Source organism: Cyprinodon tularosa, unplaced genomic scaffold (genome assembly GCF_016077235.1).
Source record: "Cyprinodon tularosa strain WSP-4 unplaced genomic scaffold, ASM1607723v1 ctg36, whole genome shotgun sequence".
NCBI classification, from domain to species: Eukaryota; Metazoa; Chordata; class Actinopteri; order Cyprinodontiformes; family Cyprinodontidae; genus Cyprinodon; species Cyprinodon tularosa.
In genome coordinates, this window is record NW_024039074.1 from 1,297,181 (window position 1) to 1,320,896 (window position 23,716).

The window sequence follows — 23,716 nt, forward strand, 5'->3', positions numbered from 1 at the left end:
TTTATTTACCTACGATTATTTTAAAAATAAAGAACATTAGGGTTGATGTGTTTGTGGCTTGAACAAATGCCACTTGGCCCACAAAATAATGACAGAAGAAAGCCTTGTCTAAAGCCAAAAGTTTGTTAAACGTGGGTAAAATTAAAATACTGACAGCTTCAACAAATGTATTTAGTTTATTTGTTTCTGAGTGATCCAAAAAAGAAGAACCATTCAGAAGACTAACTTAAAGGGGAAAACGTTTTTTTTTACATTGGCTTCTTTATTTTACGTTATTACATCATGTTCTACTCACCCATATCAGTTTTGTGTCATTTGGAGCTCTTCCAAAGATAATCGGTTTTGTTATATCTAAGTAACGTCTTCCTATGTTCAACAAGTTGAACTAAACTGTTCATAATTTATCATTTATGGTACGCCAGCATTCATAACATGTAGGTGAATCACTGTCCCCCAGACATCCGTGGTTATATTTTTTATATTTATATATTTTAAAAACAATGCGGAGTGTGTATGACGTCATCCATGTGCCGGACTGGAGTCGTAACAGGAAGCCTGGGCCACAGCCGGCTACGCCCTAACACTTCTATTAATTCGGCTAGCTAATCTGAATCGTTCAATTCCATTTCAAGAGTGAGATAATCTGTGGTAGTAGCACTAGACATCTTCCAGGCATGTGAGTAAAACTAGCAGCAGTTCAGCGGACAGGATAAATAAATGGTAGCCGGCGCGCGCAGATGACATCATACACACTCCGCTTTGTTTTAAAAACATATTTATACAGTATATATAAAAAATATAACCGCAGATGTCTGGTGGACAGTGATTCGCCTACATTATGAATACTGCCGTACCATAAAGAATAAATTATGAACAGTTTAGTTTGTGCCCTAGTCGTTGCCCAAAGGAAGACGTTACTTGGATTACAAAACGGAATATCTTCAGAACAGAGCCATATGACACAAAGCCTGTGAGTAGAACATGATTTATTAAAGTAACATCAAAGGCCCAATGTAAAAAAAAAAAAAAAAAAAAAAAGGTGTTCCCCTTTAAGTCATTCAAAAGTTGTAAAGCAGCATTATGCTGTAAAACCACAAGATGGCGCTTCTTTTGGGATTAAAAAAAAATAAATTTTGTTTATCACTTATATAAGCTTTGTGTAGGCAATGTAATACACTAATACGTTCGTCATAGTCTACCTCAGGTAATATTTCTTTGAATACGTGATAAAAAGGTGTTAGATACGATAGAAATAATAGAATAGAATTAGCTTGATAGACACTTTTATATCGTCTGATATGTATCGTCCTATCGCTCATCCCTAGGATGAAGGAGATCCGTTCTTTAGATACCCAGCTCATCTACCCAGGAAACTTAAGTGAGCTTGTTGGTATGTGCTGAGTGAGTCCTGGTATACTGTAAACATATTTGTCCTAATCCAGAAGTTTTTGAAGAAAACTAACTTGTGAAAATGGAAACAACACTGTCGTGTGCCACAGTTAATACATATAACTTATAACTTATAACTTCATCGACAGCAAGAAAGCAAAGCAACAACAGCTTTTGTTGGTGAACTCAGCTGTATATTATTTAATATCCTATTTTACTGTGTTTTTTGTGATTTTTGTCCTCTGTCCTTAACAGTTTGTTTGTTTTTTTAACAAGTGATAAAATGCTTTACTTTTATGTTTTAATGGTATTGTAACTGACTACAAAAACAAACCTGAACAGTCTGTGCTATACAGTAGATTGTGTTGGTTTAATAATGTCTTAATATTTGCATTGCTGTGGTGCAGTTAATACCTCACAAGTTAAACACAAACTGATTAAGTGCAAAATCGCAGCAAGGCTCACTAATGTAATGACAATTATTATGACAGATTTTTCAGGGAGATGGCTGTTATACCTGTTGCAATGTTACTATTTGAATGTGGGCTGTGTGTTAGCGATGGTTGACAGTTTAAGGAAGTAAAATCCTGCAAGATCATGACCAGCATATAAGGAGATTTAAATATAGTTTGCGGTGGATTTCTCATGGAGAAAATTATTCACAAGGGGTGGAGGAAAGGAGAACAATCCTAAACTGCTTTTTCTTTTCCTTTCATAACAGGACTCACATGTAACCATGGGTCATTTTCTGGGGCAAAAATAAAGACTGATTGTGGATTTTCTCAGATTTAATAAACATAAATTATGTGACAGTTAATGTCTGGAAGAAAAAGGTGTTGACAAAATGTTTTAATTTTGCTTCACTTTTCCACATCATTCACAGCAACATCATGACAGCCTTGTTTCAAAATGGCTTAAATTAATTTTCCCTCCACCCTACAAAAAATACCCCATACAGACACAATAGAAAAATGTGTTTCTTGGATTTTTGCATATAAATTTAAAAACTGTGCCGTTTCGTTTATTTCTGTTTGCAGGAACTGTCTTCCTCACCTAAGCAGCGGAGTGATGACATCCAAAAAATAATCCTATCTGATATAGGACTGATATAAGGACTGATATAGCTTTGCGATGTTGTAAAATCGTTGAAATAGTCTAATTAAACAACATTTATTTTTAGCTTAACAGCCTTTGATTATCTGTGCCCCCATTCTGCACCTGAAATACTTTTTTTCTGTTACATTATTGGCGGTTTCTCATAGCAGGAGGCTTGGTGACAGTAGGGACACTGCTACATCTCAGTTACCGACGGTGAACATTTCACACAATTTCATGTCCAAAAACCAAAACTATGCCTTTATGCATAATTGTAAAACATATCGAAAACAGACATGCTTTATTGCCAAGTATTGGAATTAATGTAAGTGTTTTTACACATACTGTACAAGGGATTTGTTTTGGTAATGAGGTACTATAAAAGGGCAAGCAAACATACAGTGGCAGTAAATAATAGAGGGAATATGAAATTTAGAAAAAAATAGATATTAGATATAAATATACTCGTGCCCTGCGATGGACTGGCGACCTGTCCAGGGTGTACCCCGCCTCTCTCCCATTGGCAGCTGGAGATAGGCACAAGCGCCCCTCGTGACCCCACTTGGGATAAAGCGTGTTAGAAGATGGATGGATGAAATATGCACCTGCTGAATTATACACATAGTTAATATACACTTTTGTTTTGTTTGGGGGGTTTTTTGTACACCAATGGGAAAAGCAATAAAACTATTTGTGCTGCTGTATAATAGCATGTTTAAATATTTATTTGAAATATGAAATTGCTGCAAATTTGTGAGACCTTGTAGAACTTTGTAAGGAGGTTACAAGGCAAAGACAGACTGAATATTATAAAATCTAATTTTTATTATTATTAAATCAAAATTATACTAATCATTTTGATTTCATTGTTTTGGTATAGTTTAAAATCTGTCATAGCTCTAAATGAATCAAGTTTACGTTGTATAGTACAAAGGATAACTGTTGTTTTCAAATTGTAGAAATAAAATACTTTGAGTTTCACCTTTTTTATGTCTCAGCTCAGTTTATTTTCAGCTACATCTCAGCATAAAAAACAATAAAACATCCACATTTAATGTTAAGGTTAGACATTTAAACTTGGACCCATCTGGCAGTTTTCCAAATCTGAAATCTGAGACACTGTTAATTGTAGTGACGTTCCTTACAGGAAGAGACGCCCAAAATCACTTTTAATTAAAAGTATAGTGGAGGATGTTCTTTTTCCACATGATCTCAACAAGTCCTCCTAATTGTCAATCATTCTGGTGATATTTTTATGTAAGGCGGTCCTGCGTGCCTCTCCCCATTTTCACTTACCAGTGGTGACTCTGACAAAGTGAAAAAACTGAAAATCTTCTGTTCGAAATGTGTATGTATGTGTGTATATATATCTATACATACACACACACACATACATATATACATATAAATATAAATATATATATATATATATATATATATATATATATATATATATATATATATATATATATATACATATATAAACATTATATTCTTTACTAATATTTATCCAAAAGCAAACAACTAAAGCGACGGCTTGTTGGTGCATATGATGAGGTTAGTGATCTGCTGACTGGGTCACAATAAAACACAATCATACAAACCTCCCTCATGCTGTTTCAGCACTGAAAAGGAAGTAGTGAATAGACCAAAAATACACCTTTAGCAGAAGACAGGGTCCCGTATTTGGCATATTTTATTGAATTGGTCTTAAAGTGTTGAAAGAAATGTATTTATCTCCTTTCAAAGAGAGCAGAGGAGGAGGCCACCTGAGATTCACAAAGAACACACAATGAATGCTTCTCTCATCTCCTCAAAGTAGATTTTCATGGAGCTGGGGCACAGAAGTGGAAAAGGACCTAGCTGAAAATGTTAAAAGTTCTCTAGTAGCAAAGTATTTTAGTTTCGATATTTTATCTTTTTGTTGAAATTACAATTTTATATCACTAAAAATTACTTCGTATAAAAAAAAGGTTTTCTTATAAGAAAACATTAAGACATGATACCATGTATATTGCCTGTTTTTTTTTTTTTTATAAACTCTAATCAGAAACATGCCTCATTCAGGACCAGACAATCACTCCTAAGCATGGTTATAACTGCTTGGTGCAGCTTACCATGACCTTGGAGAGGTTTCCATGCTGTGTGTAGATATGCAAATCCTAATGTAACAAAATCAAGAAGAGGAGATTTTATCTAAGAGCAGCACATTTAATGAAGAAAAAGAAAAAGGGCAGAGAGTGAATCCAAAGAAAGAAAACAATGAAAAATGTCCCCCCAGGCTACTAGAGTGGTGAACACTATATTTGAACACTGGAGACAGACCTTCTTGGTGATTTGTTTTCTTCTTTGTTCACAAAAAAATACCAAGAACCATCAGCCAAAGAAACATTGAAGAGCCAAGTAATAACCACATTCACATACTGTAGCGACTGAAACATTATTATCTCAATATTGCATGTATCCTAGTATCATGCAACCTCAGAGTCAGAATCTGGTGTTTGCTTTATTCCCAATGCTTAAATCTCTTGGAGCAATTCATTTGATTGATTATTGAAGTTATCAATTAATCATTTACTGGAGAACTAAAGAGACTCTAAAATATGTCATCAGTTGGAAGAGCAACCTGGGGTTAAATTATGGGAACCTTTCGCTGTCCAATTATTTATCTGCTTATCTGAAAATTAATTGAGAAATTAATCTGTTACCAATATAAACATTAGTTGCAGTTGTAGCATTTTTGTTATAAAATGCACTAATTTTTTTCTGATTTCAAGTTTGAATGGAGCAGATACCCCTGAGCAGCTGTTTCTATTCCAATTATGACTACTTAATCTACAACTCGGAACATAAAGGCAGTAGAAAATGCATTTTCTACTGTGTGTGGCTTTGTTTCATGGGCTGTTATTTTTCTAAAGCCTGTGCATTAGTATTAACGTCTTTCATTGACAATGATTTTAAATCAATTTTTCACTTACTGTTATAATTGTGCTTTGAGATTGTCAATTGTAATCCCAGTTGGAGTTCATTTTGTTTCTCCTGCAGTTGGGAGTATTTTAAACTGTTTACCAACATTACACCCATATAGCAGACAGGTCTGGGTCAGATCTGGCTTCAAGCTCATGGTTGACTGATGGCATAGCAACTGGTATTTCAATCAGAACTGGTTCCTACCTTCGGTGGCATTTCACACATAAAGTCATGGTGCAAAAGGCATTGATAAGGAAAGGTTCAGTGCTGTGCAAACTAAATAAATATGGTTCAAAATACAGTAGAACATTGAGTTGTTGTATTTAAAGGGATTACGGAAAAAAATCATTTACGTTGGTAGTGCAAATATGATGTTTTCAAGTATGATGCACAGCCTTGATTAGAGATTCAAAAGTTCAACATTCGGATGGCTGTGGGGAAAAAGCTGTTGCAGAATCTGCTGGTCGTGCAGCAAATGCTGTGAAGCCTCTTCCCAGAGACAGCAGTTAGAACAGTCCATGGTGAGGGTGTGAGGGGTCGCTGATGATGTTACGGGCTCAGGACACTCAGCGCTGGAAGTTAGTAGCTATAATGGAGGGAAGAGGAGCCCCATGATCCTCTCTGCTGTCCTCACCACTCTTCTCACTTGTTTGGTAAGTGGACGAAATGTAAGCATACATCGTTTCTGTCTTTTGTGATTATGAGGTCAATGGAATCTGTTAATAATAAGGCTTTTACAAATAAATCTACTCTAAAAATTCATATCAAGATATTCTTTTTGCATTCTTGAATTATAAACTGATATTTTTTATTTATTTTTTTTGTGTTTGTAGTTTTTTTCTGTTCTACATGAGACGTAGCCAATGCTTTATTAAGGCAGGAATAGTCCATCTTAGAGATGAGACTTCATCTCAAATGATTTTAACATTTTTCACCCTTTCCCCTGGGAAGTAAATAAAACCCGCCCATCAGTGAAAGGAAATCCTACTGTGCCCTGCAGTTACTGATGTTTTGTTTTAATTAATCCCGCCTGGATGTATCGTTACTGTTCTTTGCACTGAAGGCGGAGTTGAATGCAAGGCCACGGCATGCTTTGTGTTTTCGTTTCCACGTCTCCAGAAAGTCTTTATCCTGGGTTTTTTGTTACTCCATGCAGAGGTTTGCCTCCTTCAGTTTCAGAACCTACCTGAATGTGAGGTTCAGTTAATTTTTATGTCTGAAAAAGGCTACCTTGATAGAGTCATAATTTGTGCATCTGAGGCTGAATAACTTTCCATTTCACTGCTCATGGGAAAAAAATCTGTTGTATCTCACTTCTTTTTAAGTCATGTCGGACACATGATAACGTTGCTGGCAGTAAATTGGCTGTGATAATGTGGCACAGCGGCATTGTGTTGTTGAGGCGGATGGAAGCAGGTCTCCTTGCATGGTATTGCCCCCCTGAACAGACCTCATTTTCTTTTATGTTTGGATGTTTACTCTGCTACTGGGGGAGAAAGCATCAGTCAGGGAAACATTTAAAGGTTTCCTTGTGAAACAGCTTTTTAAACATAGCTTGTTAATCAAATGCTTTCAAAGCTATTTGAAATGCATCACTGCTTGGAGTTCCAATTGAAGTAAAGACAAAAAGCACAGGCAAGGAAATAAATCCAAATGCAGTGAATTTAAAAATGAGGAGATAAAAATAAAATCCAAGACATTGAAAACAGAATTACCCCAACGCTTGTGCTAAAGTTTTAATTTCACATAACGACTGAAAGCAGTTTATACAAATTCAGCTGCAGGAAATTATGAGACTATAAGATAAGTTTCTGTCTTGGTCTTGGCGCTGATGGTTAGCATGATCATTTACTCTTCTCACCTGTCTAATTGGCCTGGTTGTTCATTATGTTCATCTTGTCCACCTAGTTCCTTCTACTATTTATGCTGCCTGTTCACCTACCATCAGCACCAGATTATTCGAGCTGTTAGGTGAGAGTTAACCTGACTCCGCCAGATGGATTTGCTCCGCATATCCATCTGGAAACCTTCCGCTGAAGTAATTTTGGGAAGGGGCGAAAATACTTGTTAGCTGATTGGCCTATGTTGGTGATAGACGGGCCAAATAAACCAATCAGATCAACAAAGCATATGACGTAACAGAGCGACGACGAAGATGAGCCAATTGATAGATCAAACTCTTGCCGAAACCAGTAGGGAGAAGAGCAAAAACATCTTTTCCTCTGAGAAAAGCCTCCAGAGCAGTGTTTTGCTCTTCTTTCAGTGAAGAAATACAGTGTAATTCCAATAAAACTTGCTCGATAGCCACGCTAACGCTAGTTTCATCGGCTGAAGCTGCTTTGTTCTTTAGACTGAACTGTCGCGCTTCTCGTTGTGTCACACCTCAACCCGCCTCAAAGCCAACGCTGATTGGACGTTCGTTTGGTGGACGGCTCCAAATTTTCTTCAACGGAGAGTCTCCAGAATGATTATCGAGTGAAATCTTGAAAGCTCGCGAGATCAGGATGGTCTCACGAGGCTAAGTGAGAGTAACTCTAGCGTTCTGAATATTGTTCTGATTTTCTGATCCAGACCAGTTTCTGCCTTTGTCTCATCTCATGAAAAGTAAAGGAGATCATGCACAACATTTTTAACATGATAGAAAAATACATGCTTGCAATGAGTAAATTCCATTGGGAAGGCTTTTAAGTGTTGTTATTTTTTCTTACAAATCTACTTTAAATGTGTAAGAAAATATGTTTTATTTATTTAGCCAGCAATTATTATAGCCATTACAATAAACTGTTAAAAAATAATGATGTACTTTTAATACTCAGCAAATTGTAAGAAAAATATTTAGCCCCTCAGACACTTCCTGAAAAACCTGAGGTTTTTCAGGAAGTGTCTGCTGAACAAATAATTTAATTGTTTATGCTGTTGATATGATAAGACCAATGATATTAATAATTCATTAATTGATCATTTGCATCCTTTTTTAAAGTTTCCTTTGCAGGCTGAGAAGTGCTTGAGCAGATGTTTAAATCTCTTTTTGTAAAACTGGCGAACCACCACCTTGGTTTGGCAATTATGAAAGATATATTTCGGAGGTCTCTATGTGATGTTAAAAAGGCATTCTAACCATAATAGTTTACTTGTAGTTAAGTAAGACTTGACAATGAGTATCAATACTTTTACTCAAGTACTAATGTTCAGTTCTTAGCCCACCACCAGTGTGTGACCAACTTGCTGACCAGCATAAAGGAGGACATGGTAAGCTGAATATTGGTCTGTTGACTTAAGGTCCCTACTCAGCATGGCCCTACTGGCTTTTTTTGTCTTTTCAATTTGTAATATTATGTAGCACCTTGCCTCTTATACCATGTACTGTATGGATTATATTCTGAATGAAAAATGCTGACATAATGTTTTAGTCCAGTCTACTAAAAGGCATTAATCCTACTATAAAACTGTATTGCAGATTGTATACTATGCTATATTATCCAGCAGCATATTGCTGATATTTGACAAGTTATGTGGTGGTTTTCATGGTGAAAAAGCTTCTTTTTTTTTGGTGTTCAAGAACCTGAGACCTGTAGTTGTTGTATAGCTTGAAGCTTTGTGGCCTTAAAAGGAGTTGACCTGTCAGGTGAAGATGAATGGTTACTGTATGGTCAGGTCTGTGTTTAGAAAGCTGCTGCGACTCAGTGTGGCAACTTCAAAACAAAAGCATCACCCAGCATCATTTCTCAGCTGGAAGGTCACCAGCTCTGTAAGCAGTTACCTTTCAGATGTGCTCATGTTTTTTGTAGTGCCACTTGCTGCTTGTGTGACAATCAGAGTTATATGTAAGATTTTTTTCTTTTATTTTATATTCATTTGTACAGCACCTTATGTTAAAGAAAGATTCAGAAATTGAACTTCAGTGAACTCAAATCTTTGAGGGACTATGTATGAGATGTGTCCCTTGCCCTCACATCTGAATCAATTGGCAAAACTACCTCATTGGTATACAGTCAAGCAATGCATTGCTCTGCTAGTAAGCTTATATTGTGGTCAGGTGTGCTAAGGCCTATATGCCTCTTAAAAATAGCAACGATCCAGAACTGTCATTTGAGACTACTGATTTTATTTAATATGGTTTCAAAGTTAAGATATTTTCTAAGTCCACCTATTTTTATCTTGTCCACCTGAATAAAGTTGGCAGATGAAACTATCTACTAAGTATTATTTCTACTCTTTTGTATCAAATACATGTAAAAAAAAAACATAACACACGTGAGGTTTCTTGTTTGAAGCCATTTTTAAATCATATGACCATAACTAAACATTTCTGGTTACTTTGTCCTGATGCTGTAATATTTTTTGTTATTCTTTATAGGGTTTGTCTGTTATAATGTGGCTGGGTTAATAACGAAAAATTGTGCTTGGGAAAAAAGTCTGATTCTCACTAGATAGAAAACTTTTAATCAATTTCACTGTATGATCTGGTTGAATTGTATCTGTAAAGTGCCTTGAGATGACATGTGATGTGAATTGGCGCCACCGTCACCCATGTCATAGTTAATCTAAAAAAGTTAAAAACCAAACCGCTGGAATTTGTTTTCCAACTTTGAAGACATTTCGCTTTCCATCCAGGAAGCTATTTCCAATTCAAAATGTCTGAAATAGCGTTGAGTTCCAAGCTTTATAGAGTAACCCAACAAAGCCTTGCTTTGGCTTAGAAAACATGCAACCAAAAGAACAGGTCTGCCCCTTTGTATAGTGGAGTCGTTCAGGTCTTTGTTAGTCCACATAGTCAGGGGCATTGTTGGCCTGGCTGACCAGGCGAGATGTCACCAGCATGGCAGTGAGGATTATGATAGCGGGAAGGAATCAACTCTCCCCTGCTGGTTTCTTAGAGCGGAAACCTGAGTTCACTTCCTCTATTAAAGATTGGTTTTTCTCTCTTGACATAAATAGCTTCCTTCACACCCCTTTCAAATTACTTGTCTTTTTTGTCCAAAATGTGAACATTCTGGTCATTAAAAAGAATGTCCTTTTTCCATAGGGTGTAGATGTACTGCCGAGTTTGTCCAGAGGAGGTAGCTCTCCTGTGTTGGGCAATGCATTTGTGGATAGGTCGTTTGGTTTCTCTAATATAAAGATCAGAGCAATCCTCACTGCATTGAATTGCATCCACCACTCTGCTCATCTTAGGTCTGGGGGTTTTGTCTTTAGGATGCACTAGCTTCTGTCTAGGGGTCTTGATTGGTTTAAAATGGAATGGTATTTTGTCTTTGGAGAAAATGCTCTTGAGTTTTTCAGAGATTCCAGCAACATTTGGGATGGCAATGTTTTTGCATTTAATCTTCTCAAATTATATTTTGCTGAGTTTCTTTCGGATTTTCTTGCCTATTTCACAAACGTCCAGTTTGGGTATCCACAGGTTTGAAGAGCATCTTTGATGTGTTTCTGTTCTTTTTGCTTCCCTTCTGTTTTATTAGGGACATGCTTGGCCCGGTGTTGTAAGATTCTGATGACCAAAGTTTGTGTTCCAGTGAGTGATGTGAGGTTTCAATCTCATTCCATGCTCACCAAACAGTCCAATAAATGTAACTTGTTGTCATTGGCATCATCTCTGGTGAATTTTATGTTATGGTCAACTGAGTTGATGTGTCTTGTGAAAGCTTCCACTTCTTTTAGCTGGATTTTAACGAATGTGTCATCCACATATCTAAAACATTGGCTTAGCAGTGTTCCTCTGTAAGTAAAGCTGTCTTTTCCTTTTCTTCCATGTAAAGATTGGCTCCAATTGGTGACACAGGAGATCCCATGGCACAACCATGTTTTTGTCTGTAAAAATTATGCTTGGAACTTAAAATAGTTTGTGGAAAGACAAAGGTCCAGTAGGGTGCAGGTATGGTCCAGAGAGAAATTAGTCCTGTTATCACTCACTGTCCTGTAGATCCCTGTCTTCTTGAAGATGCTTCCTGACTGTTTCCACTGCCACTGATACAGTATATGTATGCATGTGAAAAGTGAAGGAACATGAAAAGACACCAGGGTATTTACTGGCGCCATTTATGCACTACTTTTGCACGCCACCTATCACCTTACTCATTTATGCACTACTTTTGCACGCCACCTATCACCTTACTTGGATTTATTCACTTTAATTGGACTTTTCACTCTATTTGGATTTAGGTTTTTACATATACATAGATATACGTACAGATATATATATAGAAGAGCTATATGTGTATATATATTTTATCTCTTTTTATTCTTATTTTTTATCTTTATTATATTGTATAGTTGGATGTGTGTATATATCATGTAAAACTGTAACTAGAGCGTGTAACAAAAGTAATTTCCCTCTGGGATTATTAAAGTATTTCTGATTCTGATTCATCTTTAAATGTTTGAATTTGTTTGCAAAGTCTTTGGCGCCTTCCATGTGATGTGGTGTGTTTCCCACAGAGGGGGCTAAAATATTAGTAAGCTGTTTAGCAATGTTGTATGTTACTGAGTTAATGCTGCTGACAATGGGTCTGAGTTGTGTTCCCTCCTTGTGAATTTTTGGGAGTCCATATACCGTATTTTCACGACCATAAGGCGCACCGTACTAAAAGGCGCACTCTCAGTTATGTGTCCCATTTCTGTATTTAACTCACACATAAGGCGCACCGGACTATAGGGCTTGTTTTTTATATACAGGTACATGTCCTCTACTACCTTTAAATACCTCTACTGCGTATTTAAAAATACAGCGGGGGCAAAACTGAGTATGACTGTGCTTTATTCATGTATTTATTACAAAGTATTAATCAAACCTGGGAGCTGGCCGTGAGACAGACACATCGCAGATGACACAGCGCTGTGGTCACTCCTAAATTAACTTAAAATCCTGAAACCTGCCGACGGAATATATTCGCTTTTATTACCGGTATCCTGGTGCCTGCAGTTTAAATTATTTAGATGAAAAACACCTGCCAGCCACCGCGGTGAACCCGGAGGCTACCCGGCCTAGAGGCTGCTGATGAAGGGATTTCTACTGTCGGTGCACCGCTGGTATGTGGGGGTCTGAGCGGCTCCGACAGAAATAGTATATGCAGGATAATAATCTGGATGAACTGACTGCAATTATGAAGTTTTCAGGTGGCCTTTCTCACTTAAAACATATTAAAACTACTTTATTCCCACTGATCACAGCAAATATAGCTGCAAGATTTAGATTATTTAGATGAAAAAACACCTGCCAGCCACCGCGGTGAAGAGGAAGAGACCCGCCCAGAGGCTGCTGTTGAATTAAGTTTTCAGGTAGAAAAATAGAGCGGGAGCAAAACTGAGTATGATTGTGCTTTATTCATGTATTTATTACAAAGTATTAATCAAACCCATCAAAGTCATCATCCTCTGTTTCTGAATTAAACAGCTGCGCTAAATCAGACATGCCAATTTCCCCTTCTTCGCTGTCAGAGTCACTTTCCGTGCAGCGCGGCTCCTCAGAAATAATGCCGGCTTTTGCGAAAGCTTGAACAACAGAGCCAGCAGACACGTTAGTCCAAGCATCTACAATCCATCCGCAAACGGTGGCTTAATATGCCCGGCGCTGCCTTCCACTCATCCTGAAACTGTGGTCTCCGTCTGTCATCCATCGCTCCCACGCCGCTCGCAGCCTTACTTTGAACGGCCGCTTCACACCGATCTCGAGCAAAGTTCCTTTGTCAGACCCCCTGGGATAACGGCGAGCACAGCGTTCATTTGATTCACCTTTTTTTTCACATCGGCTGTGAGATGGGCACGCAGCGATGGTGATGCGTGGAAAAAACCACCTGGTCTCCTCACATACACCTGCCTCAGCCACGCTTTCATCATCTCCTCATCCATCCAGCCTTTTTCATTTGCGTTAATATCATATGTCATCAGAGCGCTGTGTCTGTCTCGCTGTCAGCTCCCAGATCAGCTTCTCTGATTGGTTGATGCGGCGCGTCCAGCAGCAAAACTTCAATTTTTCCATCTCGAGCAGCAGCAGCGCGTTGGCGGTGCGTCAGACGCTTAAACGCTCCCGATGCGCTGCGCCTGCTGCTCAAAACGCGCTGCGGGACCTTTTGCTGCGCCTATACGCGCGTCAACCATTGACTTTGCATGTAAACTCGCTGCTTCTGCTGCACCTGCTGGGTCCGGTTCACACCGATGTCGAGCGGTTGAACAGCGAGCACAGCGTTAATTTGTTTCCCCATGTTTTTCACATCAGCTGTGAGATGGGCACGCATGGAGTTACGTATTAACAGCGATGGTGATGAGTGGAAAAAAAACACCTGGTCTCCTTACATTCAGCCACTCTTTCATCATCTCCTCAATGAGGTGGTCTCAAAAGTCGCAGTTACAACACACATAGGGCGCACCGCACCAAAGGGCGCACCGCACATTTTGAGGGGAAAAAAAGACGTTTAAGTGCGCCTTATAGTCGTGAAAATACGGTAAGCATGGAATGTCTTCCCCTAAATATATCTAAAACAAACTGAACAGTTAATTACCTTGTCTTTTTGTAGTTGATTGTGGAAGTCCATGATGTCCTTTCTTTAGGCATTGGTTTGATCATTTTTCAAAGATCCATATGTGTTAGTGTCCATCAGTTGAGTGACAAATTTTGTCCTGGTAGGTCGAAGTGTTGAGGACCACGGTGCATCTTCCTTTGTCTGCAGGTAATATGGTAATGCTTTGGTCCTGGCTAAGAGATGTTACAGTATTGCTTCCTTTCCTGTGATGTGAGATTGGAAGGAGGTGGTGTGGCACTGAACGGGGTAGCTGTTATATTCATCCTGAGTGGCTCTGCCTCTGTTTCAGCCAGGTTGTTGTTCCTGATGGTAGATTCAGTGGCAGTGATCAGCTCCACAATGGGTATTTCTTGTAGAGTAACGATGAAATTCAGGCTTTTACTCAGAGCATAAAATAAAGTAAAGTTTTGGGTTGAACTAACAAATACTGCAGAATGGGTGAGTAGACATAGAATTTTGCAAAATAATGAAAAGTGGTCCTTATGTCCTCCAGCAACCTCAACCTATAGCAGCATGAGAAAATAGAAATAGCATAGAAAATGGGTCAGGAAGAAACTAAATATTTTGGATGAGGTATAGGGAAATGCATCTATGAAAATAATACTGTACGGCTCATAATGGAGACAAAGGTGACTAATGTATGATAGATAATTTCTGCAGCTGAGATCAGATTCTCTGTGTAAGGCCAGTAGTGACTCAAGCAAAGAGCTACTCAGTCAAGTTAATGTCTACTCCTGTCAGACTGATGGTTATTAAACTACTCAGCCACTCAAAGTCAAGCTATTTACAAAAGCTAACAGCTATTCAGGGCCCTTTAATAACTACTGAAACCAAGTTACATTCCAAGCAAGATAAAATGTTTTAAAATTAGTGAATTCCGTAAAGCCAGCAGATGCGTTAGCCTTGATAACCAATGAAATGTATTGAGGTGTATGACCTCTACACGTCAGCCAGAGGTGGAAGGCTGAAGCAAAAGATGAATGCAGCGGTTTTGGTTGGAATACCCTCTTTTTGAAAAAAAAACCCCAAAAAGATGCGATTTAAGTCTTTGTGGATAGGAAGATGTTTGATAGATATAGGAAGAAGGTGCCCAATTGGCTCTAAGAATTGTACTGAATGTGCCTCCTTTTTGCAAACACTTTCTACATGTCACAAGTGCTCTGTGTTTACGGGAGTGAACATGGATAGAAGTGCTGGAGCGCATCAAGCTTTAAATTCTTTCAATTTGATGGTGCTTGGTTTTACTGGCATATTTCAAATCTTCAACTTCATCTTTTTTATCAATAATACCTAAAGAAATTGTTTCCTACTGTTTTCTTGCTACGTTCCATCAATCTGAAATTTGGCCACAGGTGATGTTTCTGTTGAGACCGTGAGTTTCTTTCTCACCTCAAGGACAAAGTGTGTGAGACAGATTTATTTAGACAGGGGTGGGGGAGTAAGTGAAAGCCCTCAGCTGTGGTCCCAGGGCATCTCACAACTTCTTCAAAGTTGCATCATAATGTTGGTAGCAGCTCCTGTAGGCTTCTAAGAGAAACTGAACTTTTCTGTATTACCTCTTTGTCTGTCATATTGTGATTTGGTAAGAGAACAAATGGCAGCATTTCTCCTTCCTCATCTTTATTCTTCCTTTACATTTTTTGTACAATTTTTACATTAAAACCAGAGATATTTTATTTATTTATTTATTTATTTGTGCAATTTTACACCACATGTTGGAAGGTATGTTGTAATTTTGATTTTGTACAAATCCTCAGGAGAGCATATGAGCAGCTATGAGTTCCCCAACCAAGATGTTACATGTATAGTTGTTATGGGAATTTTAGATTAAAATAATTAACTACAATAACTTCTAAAGCAAATTTTGTGCAATTATAAGAACAATGTGAATATGAATATATTACGTAACTATAACTGGAAGTTGTAGTTAACTATTAGGTCATTTAAATCAATGGTAAAAGCAACTTATGATTATGAGTTAAATGATTATAACTGAAATCTGCTTACTCACAAGGCTCTTTAGTCTTTTAACCAAGGTTTGACTTGGGTATCAGATGACACCAAGAAACCCGGCTAGGAGGCAGGGCTCAGCTAGGACCAAAGAGGCTTGCATAGAACATGGGCCCTAAACTCACAAAATGGCCACCTCTATGTACATGTGACCAAATGAGGTAGCATATCTAACAATACTAGCAAATATGAGGTAGCCTGGAGCTAACAATGCTGGCCACTCAACCTTCTCACCTCTGAGGAAAAAGTAGGAAAGAGAAAACCAACACGCTCGCACACACTTTCATTTACACACAACGTTCAACCCCTTGATATAAAAACCATCTGCATTCAGTTTAAGGAGGTTCCTTCAGATAAAATGTGAATAACAACCGATGCAACAACTGATAACTATTTTATACCTCATCCAAGTTTTACTATGTGTTGATTAGGTGGGCAGAAGGAGCAATGTTCGCTCCGGTTCAGTTTAGTTCAGCTCGGGAACACAGAAGCTTTGAAAGACACGGGTTCACGCAAAGAAGCGTTCCTCTCCCGCGTAGACCAAGGAGCCTTAGGTAAAGCTTTTTGAGAGTTTTTTCGACCAGGCCGAGTTTCAGCCTCATCGTGCGTCCTGCATCATGTATACAGGGGGTAACGAGGGGTGATCAGCCTCTCAGGACCACCCCAGTAATCGTGAAGTTGGGAGAAAATCAAACATTTTTGAAATTCAGTCAGCCTTCATAAGGTGTTTGTGAGCAAATACTGCTCTTGAAGCAGAGTTACGATTATCTACGATCCGATTTACCAGAACCTCACACACAGCACATGTATAAACAGGGAAGTTCTTCTTCTTCTTGAGAGATTGAGGAGTCCGACCACCATCTCTCGGCACTGAAACCGTCATGTGGTTTTTGGATGTCCAGTGTGAGGAGGTAGATTGCATCAGGGTTATAGAGTGGACTTTTAAATTCTGCATTTTCGTCATACAGTTTGAGCTGTACTGTAGCTGAGAATAACAGAAAATATCGTACAGTGTAAATTACAATGACAAAAGATTAAAAATCTTCCTAGGCAGAAATTTTATTGAGTAAAGATTAAAAGTGGACATCTAGTAAGTTGAACAAATGCATAACTAATAGAAAGAATAATGAATAACCCTATCAAACCATGAAAAAAATCTCGAGCAATATAGTACAAAATAATAAAATATTATTTACTGATCTCAAAATGCTTTAAAGAGATCAAAACAACAGACTCTTGACCTGCCCAAGTACAGTAATATAAACACTACATAGAAGGAAATTGTAAGTGAGGTAAATTAGTATTGTACATGATGAGGTCTCTGGCCATGATGGCCTAAATGGTCATCAATAAATTGTTATTGTTAAAGAGCAGTTCAGAAATAATCTCAACAGATCATTGAAAAACATTTATTGGCAAGACAGAGTCCATAACAGACCCTCAGCAAGAATCTTCAGCTACATTCCAGCTCCAGATCTTCAAAATTTTCTCAGGATTTTGAAATCTTTGGTTAGATGCTCCCAATGTTGCCTAAATATGACTATTCTTTAAACACGTATAAGGTTGGGTTTGCCATTATTGTGATGTTATCCAGAGAGACTGACATACAGTAGTAGCCTGACCGCTTTGGGGTATAAAAAGACACATTTCTCACATGCCTTTGTAGTGAGTCTAGATACAGCCTTAGACTTGGACTTAGACTCAACTTTGTTCCTTGGGATTACACCTTCAGGGAAATTCTGGTTCCAGTAGCTTATATAGAGTACAATATTAAAGCCAGATGCCATTAAAGCTAAAAATACAACAGATATTATAAAATGAGTGTATATAGTACAAAGAGCATAAAAAAAGTAAAAAGTTGTAATGTTCTGGAATATGTTAACCCTATATTTAAACATATCTGCACAGTAGAGGGTTAAGGGGAAAACTACACAGTAGTTGGCTTGGATTATTGCACTTGTACTGCAGAGATGTATTAACCTTTTATAAATAAGTTTTAAAAAATGACACAGGCTACACAGTAGTTGGCATATGTTTTTGCACAATGAGAGAGTAGAATATTGCACATGAGTGACAATAGGTAATGTTTTGCTTAAGGTGTCCAAGAAGGGGGTTGCTGACCCTTGTCCCTCTACCCATAAGACCAGAGTTCTTACAATTTATTCTAATCTATATTTAACCTAATAAATAAAACTTAAAACCAATTTACCCATCAGAAAGTTTCTGCCCTATTACTGCATGCCTTTGAGGCTCTGCCACCACCAAACCTTTCTTTCTTTTCCCCCATTTCCTCCGGCCCTCTTGAAGACGATGGAGAGAAATCCCTCATCTCACACAGCCGCTCCACCACAAACTTTCCACACTGTGATCACTCTCTCTGTTACTGCCGGTGTCTTTGCCCCTGTCATCCCTCTGTCAATCAAAACCAACACAATGCCCAGGTACTTTTTTCAAATAATTGGATGTAACACACTCTTTAAGGTGTTATGGGAGTTTTTTTTGTTTTGGTCTTTCTGTTTATAAAAAAAAATAGAAGACATTATTTCTCATCATCTCTTGTGTCTCCTTTGGCTTAAGTTGGATTGTTTCTTGCTCTACTTATTATCCAATTCTTTTTAATTGCTGTGTAAAATCAGTGTCTCTTATTAGAAAGCAGTCAGTCATTTTTCTATAGGCTGACTAAATGATACCAAGTGGTGGGTTTTATGGGTTGTCTTCTGAGAGGGGAGAAGGATTACAGCTCATCAAACAGGCAGAAAAAAGGTAGAGATGGTGTTTATCTGTGCAGCTATAAAGTTGACGCTTGGAATTCCAAATTAATCCAGATCAACGCTCTCATTCAGAGTGCTGTCACTATGTAGGTTTAGGATTACTCGACTCCTGCTGCTTCGTCTGTGTATCTGTGAAGCTTTCTGCTTTTCTTTTATACCTTGACTAGAATTAAATGTGCTTGTTGTTGATAAAACGGATTCAGTCCCTGTTATTTCCTCTCAGCTTGTTGGGAGGTTGGCACCAGAAAAAAAAAAGGGCGTTTAGTATAAAAGCTTTAGGATCCTGATTTTCCGTCTTCATATATTTTGGACTCAGTCTTGCTTTAATGTAGCCTGACGTAGTCCGACTCAATTCTAGTCAGAATATGAGTCTGATACTGCTCCATAGAGCTGTGATTATGGGGCGTGTTTTGAACGAACCAGGAAAAAAAATGCCTCTGCACTCAATTGGATAGACCTACAACCAATAAGAGCAACGGAGTGCGTGACGTATCTTAAGCGAGGCATAGTTGTTGTCGACAAAAATCAAAGCGTGCAGTTTCACACCTAGAATAAGAAGATGAGACTTGATCGCGTTTCTCTGTTCCTCTTTTAAAATTAATTTGCTGTCGATATCTTCTAGAATAGACCTAATAGCAGAGTCTACTCACCCAAACTCTCCAGCGGCAGCCATTATTGTTGTCACCCAAGCGCGCATTGGTCACGTGGTTGATAACGTTACTCTTGATCATCTGTCCATCATCGTATAAAGCCCGCCCTGACAATTTGATTGGATCGCCTGACAGTGGGCTTTAATACTCGCGCTACTATGGAGCAGAGCCAGACCGAACATCCCCGAACTCAAACCTTGTGGGCGGGACTAAGTTCGGACTGGCACCCAGGCTAGCTTTAATGTTATATTTGCTCAGCAATTTTATTCAGGGGTGGTTGTCTAGCAATATTTTTGTTCGCTTTTTACTGGATGTTTTTCTCTGCATGAATTTATCACAATTTGTATGCAATTATTTCCCTAAATGAAATACCAAACCTATCTGTAAGCTTATAGCTTTTATTGTTCTTTAGGTGTAACAGGTTTGCAGAAAATTAGAACTGCTCCAAATTTTGGTCTAAAAACATTGAGTCAAACCTTTAGAGGGAACTTAAATGGACAAAAGCATGCAGTAATCATTTTAAAATGCTTATCAGTTCTCATCGAACAAAATAAATAAAAAAAAAACAGCATAGGTAATAGTGTGAACTAAGATTTATTCAAATATCCAACCATAATGAGCCTGTGTGCATCTCTTCCATACATTGCTCTATTTTTGGAAGGGAAATGGAGAACCAAACAACAAGTTTTATTTGATTTGTCTCGAATGTGTAGTCACTATTTAGATGAGGAGTGAATTGGTTTTCATCAGCATATTTTGTTTTAACAATCTTTCATAAATGTTATAGAAAAGTGGGGAACTGTTCCCTCTTTTAATCTGTTATTGCCACACTACAGTAAATTAAATACGTATTTAATGTATGGTAAACGCTGGAGACATCTTTTTTGCTGCATGATCTACTTTTCAGTCCCAAATCACTTATCAACCCTTTCAGTAATAAAAATTTATCATTTTAAGAGTTGCTATGATTTCTGAATAAATGGAAGAAAAACTTCAACTGAACTTTCTAAGCTGCTGTTAAATGTTATATATAAATTGAGCACTATTGTAATATTCCTGTTGTCTTTTATATGCTATGTGTGCCTCATAAAACAATTGCTTCCTCAGAAACCAAAGAAAGTTAGAAAACTAATTCATATTATCTTATTAGCCATTTTCTTTATATTTAAAGTAAAGGGAAAATGTTGAATCAAAAAAAAGGAACGGTCAAACATTTTGTTATTTTATAAAACAATATTTGAAAAAAAAAAAGTTCTGATATTTTCATTGTTGGTTTCAAATTGAAAAACATACAAACAGATTAATAAATATCAGCTGCTGTCTTTAGGGTTCTATGTAGGGAATCATCTCCACCAAATCAAAATCTTTCTTTCTTATACAAACTCGTCTAGCTTTAGCTAATAATTCGTCCTGTGATTGGAGGGTTGTGCCTTTGTGAAGACACTTCACCACCATTGTCTACTGATGGTGGTCAAAGGGAGCAGCGTCGCTTGTGTAAAACAGCCTCGCTGCTTCCAGCGAGCTTAATGGGAGCTGTGGCTACAATATAGCTCACCATCAGTATGTGAATGGATGAATGACTGAAATGGGTGTAAAGCACTTTGAAGTCCCCTGAAATAATGCTAATTAAATAAAAAAAATAAAAAATCCTGGGTAACTAGTATGTAATCTACCTTAAAAGTACAAGGTACAGACCAAATTTTATTGTATTTCACTGATTTGATTAATCGAAATAGTTACATTCCGAAAGTGTGTTTATGTTTTTTACCTATATTTACCTGTTTTTCCATCACATTTACTCACGTTCTAAAGACCAGTAAGCCCCATGGGGACCAAAGCCTGCTGCAAACAGAAAGGTAGGCAGTTTGATTTAGGAATGAAGGGAGGGATTGGTATTTACTTTTGCTTTTGGCAGTTTTGGTATTTGCTGGATCACACATTTAACACTCGCTCACAGTCTGCTGTGTTCTTGCATTTGTAACCTTGGCAAAAGATAATCAGTTGCTTGATGTATCTGCTTTATTGTCTGTCAGTGGTCTAACACATGTTTACAGGTGAGAACTTGGTGTGTATTTGGGACTAGGAAAATATGAACCTTTTCTGATATGGTTTGATGAAATTCTGAAAACTTCAGACATACGGGCCTCTGCAGACATCCTGCGCTGTCACACTGTCCCGTCATCTTTTTTTTACCTCCTTTTTTCTAGGAACTACCTGCTTCAGTCTCTCACATTGGTTGCCTCTTCCAGGCGACATTCAATTTGCAGTTAGCCCACTTTCCATTTGCAGTTAGGCGGCTAAATGTGAGGCTCCAGGGATGTTAGGAGCCGAGGGAAGCTGAGCCATCGTTGTTGCGCTTCATTACCTCACTTGTTTGCCCTTAGGAGCTTAAAATTTCAGTGGAAGTGTGGAGTTCTGGAAAGAGGGTAAATTTGGGGAACTTCTCCTTTTTTAAACATGTCTGAAGATGTTTTGGTTTGGGTGATATATTCCCAGAGACAGCCTTTTGCAATTATGCAACATGAATAAATTTATCTGCTGCTTTGCAAAGGAAAAAATATAAGGAATTGTGTTCCCAAACTGTGGCTTTTTGTTTTTTTCTATCTGGTGTGTTTTGATCCCTGATGCAGACCTGGATCCCTTTTAAAAGCTCTGCATAGAGTCCACCCATATGAACCACATAGATGGTGATCAACCGCAAGGAAAAAGTGTCCCTCCTACATTTCAGCCTAATCAGTTCCAATAAGTTATCACAAGCTATTGGGATTTAAAAGCAAAAGAAATACCTGCAAAAGGAGACACTGCTTTTAGTTTTAACCTGCTGATCCCAACCATATTAGTACTATACAAAATCAAACCCCATGTTTTGCAATTTGCATCATGACGCCTGGCCTGATCACTCATTTCCCACACCTGCCTAGCTCCGCCCAGTCCTCATCACCCATTTATCTGATCCACCTGCATTGGCCTCTATTTATCCAGCCTTCACACCAGTCATAGGTGCCAGATTATTTCGAGCCATGTGGTGAGACTGACCCTAGCGTACTTGTGTTCAGACTGTCCGTTCCTGTTAATAAAACTTTGAGAAATCTAACCATTTTATCGCCTCAAATTACTGGATCCTTCTGTTCTGAGCTTATAAAGTCTGTAAAAATAGATAATCAGAAACAGTTTTTTGGTTACAGTTTGGGTTGCCATGATGGCATGTAAGTGTGTGAGGGACAAGATTGTGTATGAATGGGTGTGAATGTGTAAATTCAAGTTTTGCCAACTTTCCCCTTTAAATCTCAACAATGACACCTGTACTCCCTTATTTTTCCTGGTGAATTTTAAAAGAAACACTGGAGAAACTTTTGAAAAAAAATAGAAACTAAATGAGGCTGACATGAGAAACTAAAATATGTCTCATTAGCTATAGAAGAGCAAGCACTGAGCAGCAAAATTATCCTCTGGGGCAAATCTTATTTGATCAGATTTTTTTTTTTATGAAGTGAAAAATGCATTTGCTAAATCTTTGTGAAATCGTGTCAAAATGACAGCTCCAACTGGCTCACTTCCCAATAAATCTTTTGTGGAATAAATGATGCTTCAATTGATTCACTCCTAATTTACTGCAGTTATGGTCGAGATGCTGATTTTTAAAATCCAAAGCTTTTTCTGGGTTTTCAGAAAGGCTTTTAATGTTGGTTTTCATAGATTAGTTTAATAATATGTGGGAGATGCTCAGAAAATTTTAAGTGTCTTTGCTTGACAAAAAATAAATCAGAATACTACTTGCAATAGTGGTTTCTTTGAAACAGTACTTGCTTATGTCCTACCTTAGCATCGGTACTAAACACCTGCATTTAGACATAACAGCTATTGAGCTATAAACATTTCAGTTGTGTATTTTAAAGATAAAGTTGCCTCTAAAACACTTTATTTCTGGTTCACACTGCAAGATTTTGAAGTTGTCAGGTGATTTTCAACTCCAAAGAACCCTAGATAAAATAGGTTTGGCCCTACATGTCCACAGCCACGTAGAAAGTACAGTTCACCACACAAGAAAAAATTTCACTCAAGAACATTAAAATGTCAGACAGGCAATCTCAAGAATCCTTTTGAGATCAAACGCAATTTCAGACTATATAAATATAGTCAACCAGGAAGAAGAAATTAAGATACGTGCTAAATGTTTTGAGTTTTTTTATTTTTCTTCTGGAAACTCTTTCTGATTGGCTACACATCACAGTACACAATTTGCACTCTCATAGCAGAATAAACCGCTCCTATCACATGATGGGAACATTTTATAAGATTATCTTAAAAGCCA

General features: G+C 37.8%; 1 protein-coding gene across 2 annotated transcripts in view; it reads left to right on the forward strand.

Annotated features, from left to right (window-relative positions):
• The window catches only part of si:dkeyp-23e4.3 (rho GTPase-activating protein 7), a 121,796-nt gene that overhangs the window by 7,842 nt on the left and 90,238 nt on the right, over positions 1 to 23,716 (forward strand). The window lies entirely within an intron of this gene.